Source organism: Cucumis melo, chromosome 5 (assembly GCF_025177605.1).
Source record: "Cucumis melo cultivar AY chromosome 5, USDA_Cmelo_AY_1.0, whole genome shotgun sequence".
NCBI lineage: Eukaryota > Viridiplantae > Streptophyta > Magnoliopsida > Cucurbitales > Cucurbitaceae > Cucumis > Cucumis melo.
Window position 1 is genome coordinate 7315376 of NC_066861.1, and position 10585 is coordinate 7325960.

General features: G+C 34.2%; 1 long non-coding RNA gene across 4 annotated transcripts; it reads right to left on the bottom strand.

The window, feature by feature from the left end:
- Window positions 1-3018: 3018 nt before the first annotated feature.
- LOC107992373 (uncharacterized) lies at window positions 3019-8108 on the bottom strand. 4 transcript variants are annotated; one of them, XR_007820864.1, is made up of 9 exons: window positions 7564-8108; window positions 7220-7487; window positions 7010-7100; window positions 5940-6067; window positions 5620-5861; window positions 5230-5530; window positions 5064-5159; window positions 4670-4984; window positions 3019-3218 (listed from the first exon to the last, which is right to left on the bottom strand). It is a non-coding gene; the product is annotated as an uncharacterized LOC107992373 (long non-coding RNA). The 4 variants fall into 4 exon arrangements; XR_007820865.1 differs by having other exon boundaries at window positions 7010-7124; XR_007820866.1 differs by having other exon boundaries at window positions 5979-6067; window positions 7010-7487.
- Window positions 8109-10585: the final 2477 nt, after the last annotated feature.

A 10585-nucleotide genomic window follows, 5' to 3' on the forward strand; every position in this document is an offset into this window, starting at 1 on the left:
GGGAATCATCAGCCTCGCAGTAAATTAGTATTAAATGAGATTTCCAAGAGTGCTATAGATAAACCTATATCATCCACTACAGTAGTTGATAAAACTAAGATATCTGGTCAAACACATCCTTCTCAAGAGTTGAGAGAGCCTTAACGTAGTGGGAGGGTTGTTCATCAGCCTGATCGCTACTTAGGTTTAAGTATACCTAATGATGGCGTAGATGATCTATTAACCTATAAACAAGCAATGAATGATGTAGATCGTGACCAATGGATCAAAGCCATGGACCTCGAAATGGAGTCTATGTTCTTTAATTCTGTCTGGACTCTAGTAGATCAACCAAATGACATAAAACCTATTGGTTGTAAATGGATCTACAAGAAAAAACGAGACCAAACCGATAAAGTACAGACTTTTGAGGCTCGACTTGTGGCAAAGGGTTATACCCAAAGAGGAGTGGACTATGAAGAAACATTCTCTCCTGTTGCCATGCTTAAGTTTATTAGAATACTCTTATCCATCGCCATAGCTTTTTTGAATGGAAATCTTGAGGAGAGTATCTATATGGCTCAACCAGAGGGGTTTATAAAAAAGGGTCAATAACAAATTGTTTGTAAGATGGGAATGAGGACCTTACACCTCTAGGTGATCCGCCCTAAAGAAGCAATTGAAGTGGTGCAGAAAGAAAAAGGGTCTTATACTTATGAACATCTTGACAAGAAGAGAAGCCCTTTGGTGGGATGAAGAAGGACGACATGAAGATTAGACTAGGATTTATTTTATGCAAAGCAAAGTCTATGGGTTGTACTTTGTAAATTGTGAACTCTGTAAAAGTTTTAAGTTAATAAAGGGAGGAGGTTTAATTTATTAATCTGCTGCATATATCTTTGTGCTTATCACCTACAAGTTGTCGAGTTTAAATGATAAGAGCTACGCGATGAAGCTAAGTTGAATTGCTGTTTTACCCTGCAAAAAATTGTAAAGGTCTCTAAAGGTCAATGGAAGTGCTTTACGTGGAGATTAGAGAAAGAGTTGTTTCGCTTACTAGGCGTTCAGTGTGTCATCTCGCTGAGAGATATGCAATGGATGTCTAGTTGGCATGTTCTCATCTGGTCATATGGAATGACATTTTGGGGCGAGGCATGACATATCATAGTAGAGATCATCTCCATTTCTATAATTTTCTATATTTTGAAAGATGTAAATTATTCCTGTATTGTTTTTTCATGGGCTTCTATAATCCTTGTGTTATTGTTTTTAGCACTTTTATTTTCTAACATGGTAGTATCCTAAAGTGTTCGCAAGCTTATAACTCTATTGGTAGATGCGAGAACCATACCCAGATTTAACTGCTATCTTTAATGTGTTGGCTGTCAGTTGATTTGCTTTCAGCTTCAGTAAAATGTTATTTTAATTGTTGTGACTATTTGTGATAATGAAGATATGAAAGCAATACCATTTGTTGGTTCAAACATGGGAGAAATATTTGAATTCAAGACCTCTTGTCTACAGGTTCATACAAGTGCCAGATGAGCTATGCTCATGTCAATAATCAATTATAAATGTTGTTTTAAGTTCTTAATTATTGTGATTAAGTTTGTTTTAGGGTTGTGCATGCTTTGGATTTTTGGTGAAGAAGATAGTAAATGAAAGGGGAAGTACATTGGAGTCATCTATTAGGCAATCATAAATAGTAGAAGTCATTTGTCTTGGTTTGGGACTTTTGGAATTGGAGTCCTTTAGGGCCTAGCCAATTTCATTTTAAGGTAACGCAATATGTTGCAGTAGAATTGGAATTGGCAATTGATGAGTAGTGAAAAGTGTTCTCACCTTTTCATATCCAATTTATACAACTATTTTGTAATTGAATTCTTATGTTAGTGTCCTGTCTGAGTAAATATCTCTCTGTATCTTCAGTTTTTTAGACCTTTCAATTCTATTGCTTTTTGATAGAATCTTGGAAAAAATTTTAGATATTGGGCTATACTATTTGTAAGATGTTTGACTATGGTTTCATCGTGGGATATACTTCGTTACTGCCAAATATGATGATCCAGATATAGAGGATTTTGTTATTTTTATTTTTTACGCTAATATAGAAACAATGATTTTTTACTCATGTATGATATAATGCTTCAAAAGGCATTGCATATTAGTAGAAGTGTTCTCCCTTCATTTTGTCGGCTTAGTCTAAACTGTACTTTTATTTCCTGGGAATCGGACTTATGACCTATTTGTTGCATTATAACTCATATTAATATTTATAGTACGCATGCTTTGGGAAGAGCTCCAGCTACAAACGATCGTGTACCAAACAATAGTTAAATATGAACGATCGTGTACCAAATATATTATGCGCGTTGTTGACAGTGTGATTGACGGGGCATTTTTGGTATTTTCCATAGTGGGCTTGTGGCTTTTTCCGTTTTCGAAACACTACAAGAAATTCCATTTTTAGTGGCGCATAGAAAACGTCACTAAAGGTTGACAACGCATCGCTAATAGTTTTAGCGACGAAAAGGCCTTCCTCACTAGGACTGTTGCAGATTCCGTGTCGGTTAAAGTTTTAGCGACGCGCATTCGAGCTGCAAAAGAGAAACTTTTAGTGACGTTTGTGCGTTACTAAAGGCTTACTTTTAGTAACACAATTTGTGTCACTATTTATTTTTTATAGTGACGTTTTGAACATGTCACTAAAGGCGATGTTTTAGTGACAAATTGTATTGTTGCTGAAGGTTACTTTGAGACCGTTACAAATAACTTTTGCGACGTAGTGAAGTGTGCCACTAAAAAGTCCTACAGTTTTTTTTTTATAAAAATCAATGCTTTTGCGACATTATTGAAAGCGCCAGTAAAAGAATTTTATTACATAAAAAAATAATATCTGATTGATTAATTATATAAACCTGTTATAAGATGTCAAACATAATAATTTTAAAAACTTATCACTAAGCAACATGCAATAACACCAACTTCATCACAAGAAATATATATCAAGAAACTTCAATATCTTCATAAATAGTTCTAAGTAATGTCAACATAAGTTATAAGCACTAAGTTACATCTAGTTAGTTCCAAGCTATAACCAAGAAGTTACACCTACAAACTAAAAGTATTGTGTACAACAAAAAAATCCTACTTGGACCAAAAGTATGTGCATAACATAAAATTATAAGATATGAACCAAACTCTTGTCATATTCATCAAAAGTCCATTGTGCGTCAAATCTGAAAAGCAATATAACAACATAAATAAGTAAAACATGTAAGCAAAAAATGAAACTTAGGCACTTTAAATATAATATACTCAAATGGATAAAACTCAAACTTTATAAAAAAGAATGAGAAGGAAGGGGGACATGTCTAAAGCAACAAATTCATTACCATCAAACTCAATAAACGGCTTCAAAGCATTATGACATTAGTCAAATAGACGAAACCCAAACATTCTAAACCAATGAGAGGGGAGATGTCTACATCAAGGACCAAAATCATCACAAGAACGAATATATCATATTCTCATATGCTACTCTAATCCGACACTTTACATCAAACTAATTAAGTTGAAAGAATGGGGGGGGGGGGGCATGTCTACATCTAAAGCAACAAATTCATTACCATTGAACTCAATAAACGGTTTCAAAGCATCATGACACTAATCAAATGGATGAAACCCAAACATTCTAAAACAATGAGGGGACGGGGGGGGGGGGGGGGGGCAAGTCTACATCAAATGACCAAAATAATCTCAAGAATGAATGTATCATATTCCCATATGCTACTCTAATCCAACACTTTATATCAAACTAATTAAGTTGAAAGAATGAGGGGGGGTATGTCTAAAGCAAAAAACGAAACTTAGGTACTTTAAATATGTCATACTCAAATGGATAAACTCAAACTTTCTAAAAAAGAATAAGAAGGGAGGGGGACATGTCTAAAGCAACCAATTCATTACAATTAAACTCAATAAACGGCTTCAAAGCATCATGACACTAATCAAATGGATGAAACCCAAACATTCTAAAACAATGAGGGGAGGGGGGCAAGTCTACATCAAATGACCAAAATAATCACAAGAATGAATGTATCATATGCTACTCTAATCCAACACTTTATATCAAACTAATTAAGTTGAAAGAATAGGGGGCATGTCTAAAGCAAAAAATGAAACTTAAGCACTTTAAATATGTCATACTTAAATGGATAAACTCAAACTTTCTAAAAAAGAATAGGAAGGGAGGGGGACATGTCTAAAGCAACCAATTCATTAAAATTAAACTCAATAAACTACTTCAAAGCATCATGGGACTAATCAAATAGATGAAACCCAAACATTCTAAAACAATGAGGGGGGGGGGGGCAAGTCTACATCAAAGGACCAAAATCATCACTAGAACGAATATATCATTCTAAAACAATTGGGGTGGGGGGCATGTTTACATCAAAAGCAACAAATTCTTTACAATTAAACTCAATAAATGGCTTCAAAGCATTATGACACTAATCAAACGAATTAAGTCAAAAGCAACAAATTCAGGACCAAAATCATCAGAAGAACGAATCTATGACTACCATAACTGCAGGATAGTCATATCAATTGATAATATACCATGTTTCTATAATTCACTACTCTAATCCGAAACTTCATATCAAACTAATTAAGTTGAAAAAATTACCTGTTGACTATCATTTGATTGTTCAGAACTTCGTTCCATGTTGGAGGTAGCTTCTTGACAGGATAATCTTTTTAAAATTGTTTCGATTGTAGCTTGTTGCGATTCAACTATACTTTGCAAGTGAGCAATCTGTGGATTTTCTTCTTTTGTGTTGTGTTGAATTGTTTCATTTCTAGCATTCTTGGGCCTTGGTCCCCAACCTTGTCCTTTCACATGCCCCGACCGCTTACCCAATACCCGTTCACATATTTCCCTTTCTAGAAGAGGTTCACTCCCTTCTTGTGATGAAGTTGTTTCTAATTCCACCATCTCATCCTACACCATAATTACATAATAGTATCAATCCATTATAGGTTAAGAAAAATTTCCACAATGAACATACAACTTTACTTACATATTTCGCTTTTGGCTTATTCACCCACCCCTTCTTCTTATTGGAATGCGTGAGTTGAAATAATTTAATCTCACTTACTTCCTTACCCTCTTCTTTCTACACGTGACAACCAAAATTATAAATATAAAAAGTATTTATAACTACAATACAAAAATAAATGTTGTACCATTTTCTGCTTATGGCGTAAAAATGTTGAAGTTCCACCTCGATGGGTGAATGGAAGTTTAGATCATGCCTTAGTATTTGCTTCAGATATACTCTTAAAGTCTTCTCGTACCCATCCATCATATAAACGAGCCCAATCTGAATCTCGTGCCACTCATTTGTCACGGTGTTTTCGTGCTTCAGCTGGAGAGTCATACTTTTGTAGCTTTTGTGTAGTGAACAACGAAAGTCTCTATACAACACACTCATCTCATGTTCAAGATAATCTTGAACCAAAGGTTCATTTAAGTAATGAAGTAATTCTAGCATTAAGAAATAAAACAAATTAGTTTATACTTGGTCTATAACAAATTACATAGTAGTTCCTTAAAACTAAACTTAAATAGCTTACCGAAAGTCTATCTACTATCTCCTTTTTCACCTCTTTCAATACATCTGACCAATGTTCACATTTAAGTGGTACTACTGCTCGTACCTCTTTTCCAATTTGAGAGTTTAACTTGGAGGAGTCCTTACAAATTGGTTTTCTATCTTCAAAGTCAATTCTAATTCGAATGGGACCATTTGCTTGGACATATTTCTCAAGTCCAACCCCTCTAGTTGCTCCTTGGCCTTTTGTTTTTGTACTAGAACCTACATAAGAAATATTAATATTAACACATCTAACGTTGTATGAAAACTAGATGATTTAACATAGAAATGAATACATACTTTGAATGTCTGAATCTATGGACACAACTTCTTGCTCACCAATACTATTTCGATTAGAATTGTTTGCTTCGTTCACATTTGAAGCTGACCTACTACGATTTCCCGGTCCAAAATTTCTTGATGACATCCTACAAAATGTTTTGTTACTTAAAAATAACTATAAACATTAAAGTAAGTGAACAAACAATGTACAATTCAAATATATGCATAAATAAAACCATAGTTAGTTATGTATAACCTTGACATAGTATGACTAAAAGTTAGTAGCTATCACAATCTTCGTCACTCATTGACTCATCGCTAGAATTATTTAAATCAAAATCTTCTTCATCAACCAATGCTTCATCGGTTGAGGCTTCTTCATTACTTTGTGCAGTAATGTCTTCTTGGTCTCCAATGATTGAAGGTTCAACATCTTCTCTATTAAAAGTTTGTGAATCTAGGTTATGTTCAACTCTAGGATAAGAGGTAGATATGATTTCATCCGATGTTACTTCTAGTTCATTACTTTCTATTTCTAGAATATCCCACACATGTCTTGGTTGAATTTGTTGAACTAATTTCCAATCTTGACCAAGCTTGTAATCATCTACGTAGAAGACTTGTGCTGCTTGACTTACAAGGATGAAAGGCTCATCTTTGTACCATCGGTTACGAGTATTTATTGATGTAAAGCCATCAACTATGTTAATTCTATTCTTCCTCAAACTAGTATCATACCATTCACACTTAAAAAGCACAACTGCCCTCATGCAAATGTATTGTAGCCTTATAATTTCATGTAGTTCGCCATAGAAAAATATTTGTCCTATTTCATCCCCATCTGGCACCATTACTCCACTATTCTTAGTGGTCTGACGACTATCACGATCTTTAGTGTGAAATTGAACTCCATTTGCTATACACCCGCTATAAGAGCGAGCACAATCATTCGAACCACAAGCAAGGTCATACAAATCATCGGATATAAATTTATCACAATGCAACCTTTGGGCCTAATAAAAAAGACATTGCTTAATGTAACAAAAAATTGTATAACGCAAGGTATACGACCACAAAAAATGACATACCTTTGCTTTGAACCAAGTAGGGAATTCTAATTATTGTCTTTTATACAAATCACCATTTCCATTACTCGACTCAAGGATCCTCATATGCTCCCTATGTTTTGCAACTTCGTGTAACCTTTTAGTCATATTTAAAATATTAAAAATGAATTTAAACAAAGCGATATGTACTGGAGATAAGGTTCCACTTCATCATAGTTGTTTAGAATATACCAATGTGATTTCTCTAACTCATCAGGGGTTAGTTGTCGAAATAGGGCACCACCTAACCACCTTATGTGAGAGAAAATTGATAGACCACAATTGTTGATCTCCATCATCAATGTCATCATTATTTCGATCTCCTCTATTAAACCTTGTTTCAATGTCACGTAAATACATAGAACAAAAGTTCAAGGATTCATTTATGGCATAAGCTTCTGCAATTGAACCCTCAGGTCGAGCTATGTTTCTAACATATTGCTTCAAGTAACGCAAACTCCTGAGACAACATGAACGAGATTACATTTGTCAGAATCCTACATCATAAAAGTAATAGCAATAAAGAATTCACATACCTTTCGATTGGATACATCCAACTATATCCAACAGGTCCAACAATTCTTGCTTCCCACGACAAATGGACAGCTAAATGGACCATCACGTCAAAAAAAGCTGGTGGGAAGATCTTTTCCAACTTACATAAGATGAGTACTATATCATCTTGCATTTTGTCTAGTTCTGATATGCTCAAAGTGTTTTTACATAGAGCATGGAAGAAATTTGACAACTCTGATATAGTAGTAGAAATGTCCTTACGTGGATATGGTCGAATGCCGATTAGGAGAAGTCTTTGTAATAAAACATGACAATCATGGCTCTTTAAACCATATATTTTGACTTCCTTCAAATTAACACAATGAGATATGTTGGATGCAAAACCATATGGAAACTTCACATGTCACACTCCCTCTCGGACTACCTGCTACCTTAGACTGAAAGATGGCGTGAAGCCGATGAACAACGCTTTTCTGTACCTGTATCTGTCGACTCTGTTTAAATCTTTCATGTAATGAACTTGCCAATCTAGTATATAAACTATTATACATGCAACAAAACACAGCGGATCCTAGGCTAGTAAAAAACATACCTGAAGTGTACCTCAAAATTTACCGATTTCATGAGTAAACTTAAAGACACCTTAATCAAAATATAACCAACAAAAATTTACACAAAAACAGCTCCTAAAGCTTATACAAACTGTGGAGTATCTATAACATACAAGGGTGTATATACATCATAACACAACGGACTCTATGCCCAACTCAAAACACGTACTGGCAATCGATAACGGAGCTTCAGCAGACTAAGGCAGTCTATCAGGCACCAGGAACTCGATCTCTACCTGGAAAATGGGTAAAACATTTTGGAAAGGGTGAGTTATGAAGCTCAGTGAGTGACTCAGTTTAAAACTATGAATTTAAAGATAAGAGCACGTGAAAACTTTATACATATAAATCTGTTTATACAAGTCGTAAATGTAAACATGTAGTAGTAGGAATAGCTTCCTCAAATACTCAGCATGTTCGTCATTAAAATCTAGCAAGGCATATCAAGTATATCAAAGCATTTTAACTAACATGACAAATCTACGTTGTGTAGGGTACACCCAGTACAACAACGTTTACAAGCTCTACGATGTAGTGAGGCCCATCCAGCACTCCCATCGTCTTTGTCGTAGTGGGACCCGCCCAGCACTCACGACAGCAACGTTGTTATGGAGTACATTGAACGTCAACAACGGAATCTAGCCAGTGTGCACACGGTAATCTCTAGTCTGAGGCTCAAGATCTCAGTCATGTAGTTAATGAAAATTTCATAAATCATCTAAAAATATTAAAAAATGCCTCCTTATAAATTTTACACAAAGCTCAAACTTTACTGAGCTTTTTCGTGGAAAACTATAGTTCTTAAAACAAAACTTCTTACTAATTCATGCTTTGCTTAAAACATTGTGGTTTAAATACTTTCCAAACATTTAATATCTACGTGCTAGCATAAATTTCTTTAAGAAATCTAGTCTCCAAATGTATACTTGAAAATAGTCATGAAATTCAAATACCTTTCATAGCTTCGTAAGTAAACATTTATCGCATTTAATCATAATAACAGTTATGGAAAATATTTCAAAGTTGGTTTTGTCACTCACCGTCTTAGGGTAGATCCTTGGTCTATAAGCTCGATTTAATTTTTCTCGGCCTGCCAACAACCCAACCGAGTATTAGAACTCTAAACATTCTGGTTTTCTAAAGATATACATAACATGTCGCACCAAAGATGACACTCACGAAAACAAAGCTTAAGAAATAAAATCCTATTTTAACAACTCTCTGAAATTTCCAGATTTCTAACATAAACTTCAAATGACTATAACTTTCTAAATACTTAACCAAAATGAGTATTCTTTATATCAAAATCTTCATTGAGATCCTCTAAAACTTACCTGAAGACATGTAAATCTGATCCTCGTGCATAAACTCAGATAACCCTCGAAACAGAACCACTTCCAGAATCGCGCGCACACGACCTCTTTAACTTGTCCCTACAATTTAACTAATGTTTAGTCATTTTTGGTTCACGATTTATTCATGAAAGTTGTAGAAAGTTGAATAAGTTTTCCAACCATACCAAATAGAGATCCTAACACTACCGGTACACTCTGAAATACAAGAAAGACCAGAGACCTTTTGATTTCGAGTGAAAACCAACTGCCCTGTTTTCTTCATCAAAAAGCACCCAATGAATATCCGAATTTGCTCCAACTTTCTTCATAAAATTTGTTTGAAAATGAGTTAACTTTCAGTAAATGTAAATCTCATCTCTTAATTTCTTTTGAAGAGTTCAAACCGAATTAAAAACCAGTGATGTGTAGAATGAACCAAAATTCGGCCATGGATACATTTTGCTTGAGTTCTCCTCCTCTTCTTCAACCTCAAAATTCTAGTAAAATTCCTCTTCTTTTTCCAAACTCTCTATTAAATGTTTTCTGCAAATTGAGGAAGGAAAAGAATAGAAGTTGGATGAGAATTTTTCTTCAAAATGCTTGGCGGTGAAGGGAAGAGAAGAAGAAGAAGAAAAGAAAAAATGAAATTTTCTTCTCTTTTTGTTCTTTTTATTCTTTCTTTTCTTTTTTTTTATTTAATTTATTTAATAAAACCATTTAATATATATATATATATATATAAATAAATATATATATATATATATATATATATATATATATATATATATATATATATATATCTACACTTAATTTCCATTTTCTTTTCTTTCTTTTTCCACATTTAAAGAAATTAAACCAAGAAAATATCGGGTTTACATCACAGACTTCAAGAACGTACAAAAGTCAACTTTTTCAGCAACAGTTAACGTGTAGGAAGCATGAGGCTTTACACGTTTATTTCCAATCTCTTGTATGTGAAGCTACTTTCTTATTTTCAAGTTAGCTAGATCCTCGCGAGCTTTAATGGTGTCTTTAGTCTTTCCATCAATGTTCAATATCGTACCTACCAAGTTATCACAAATATTTTCTCAATATGT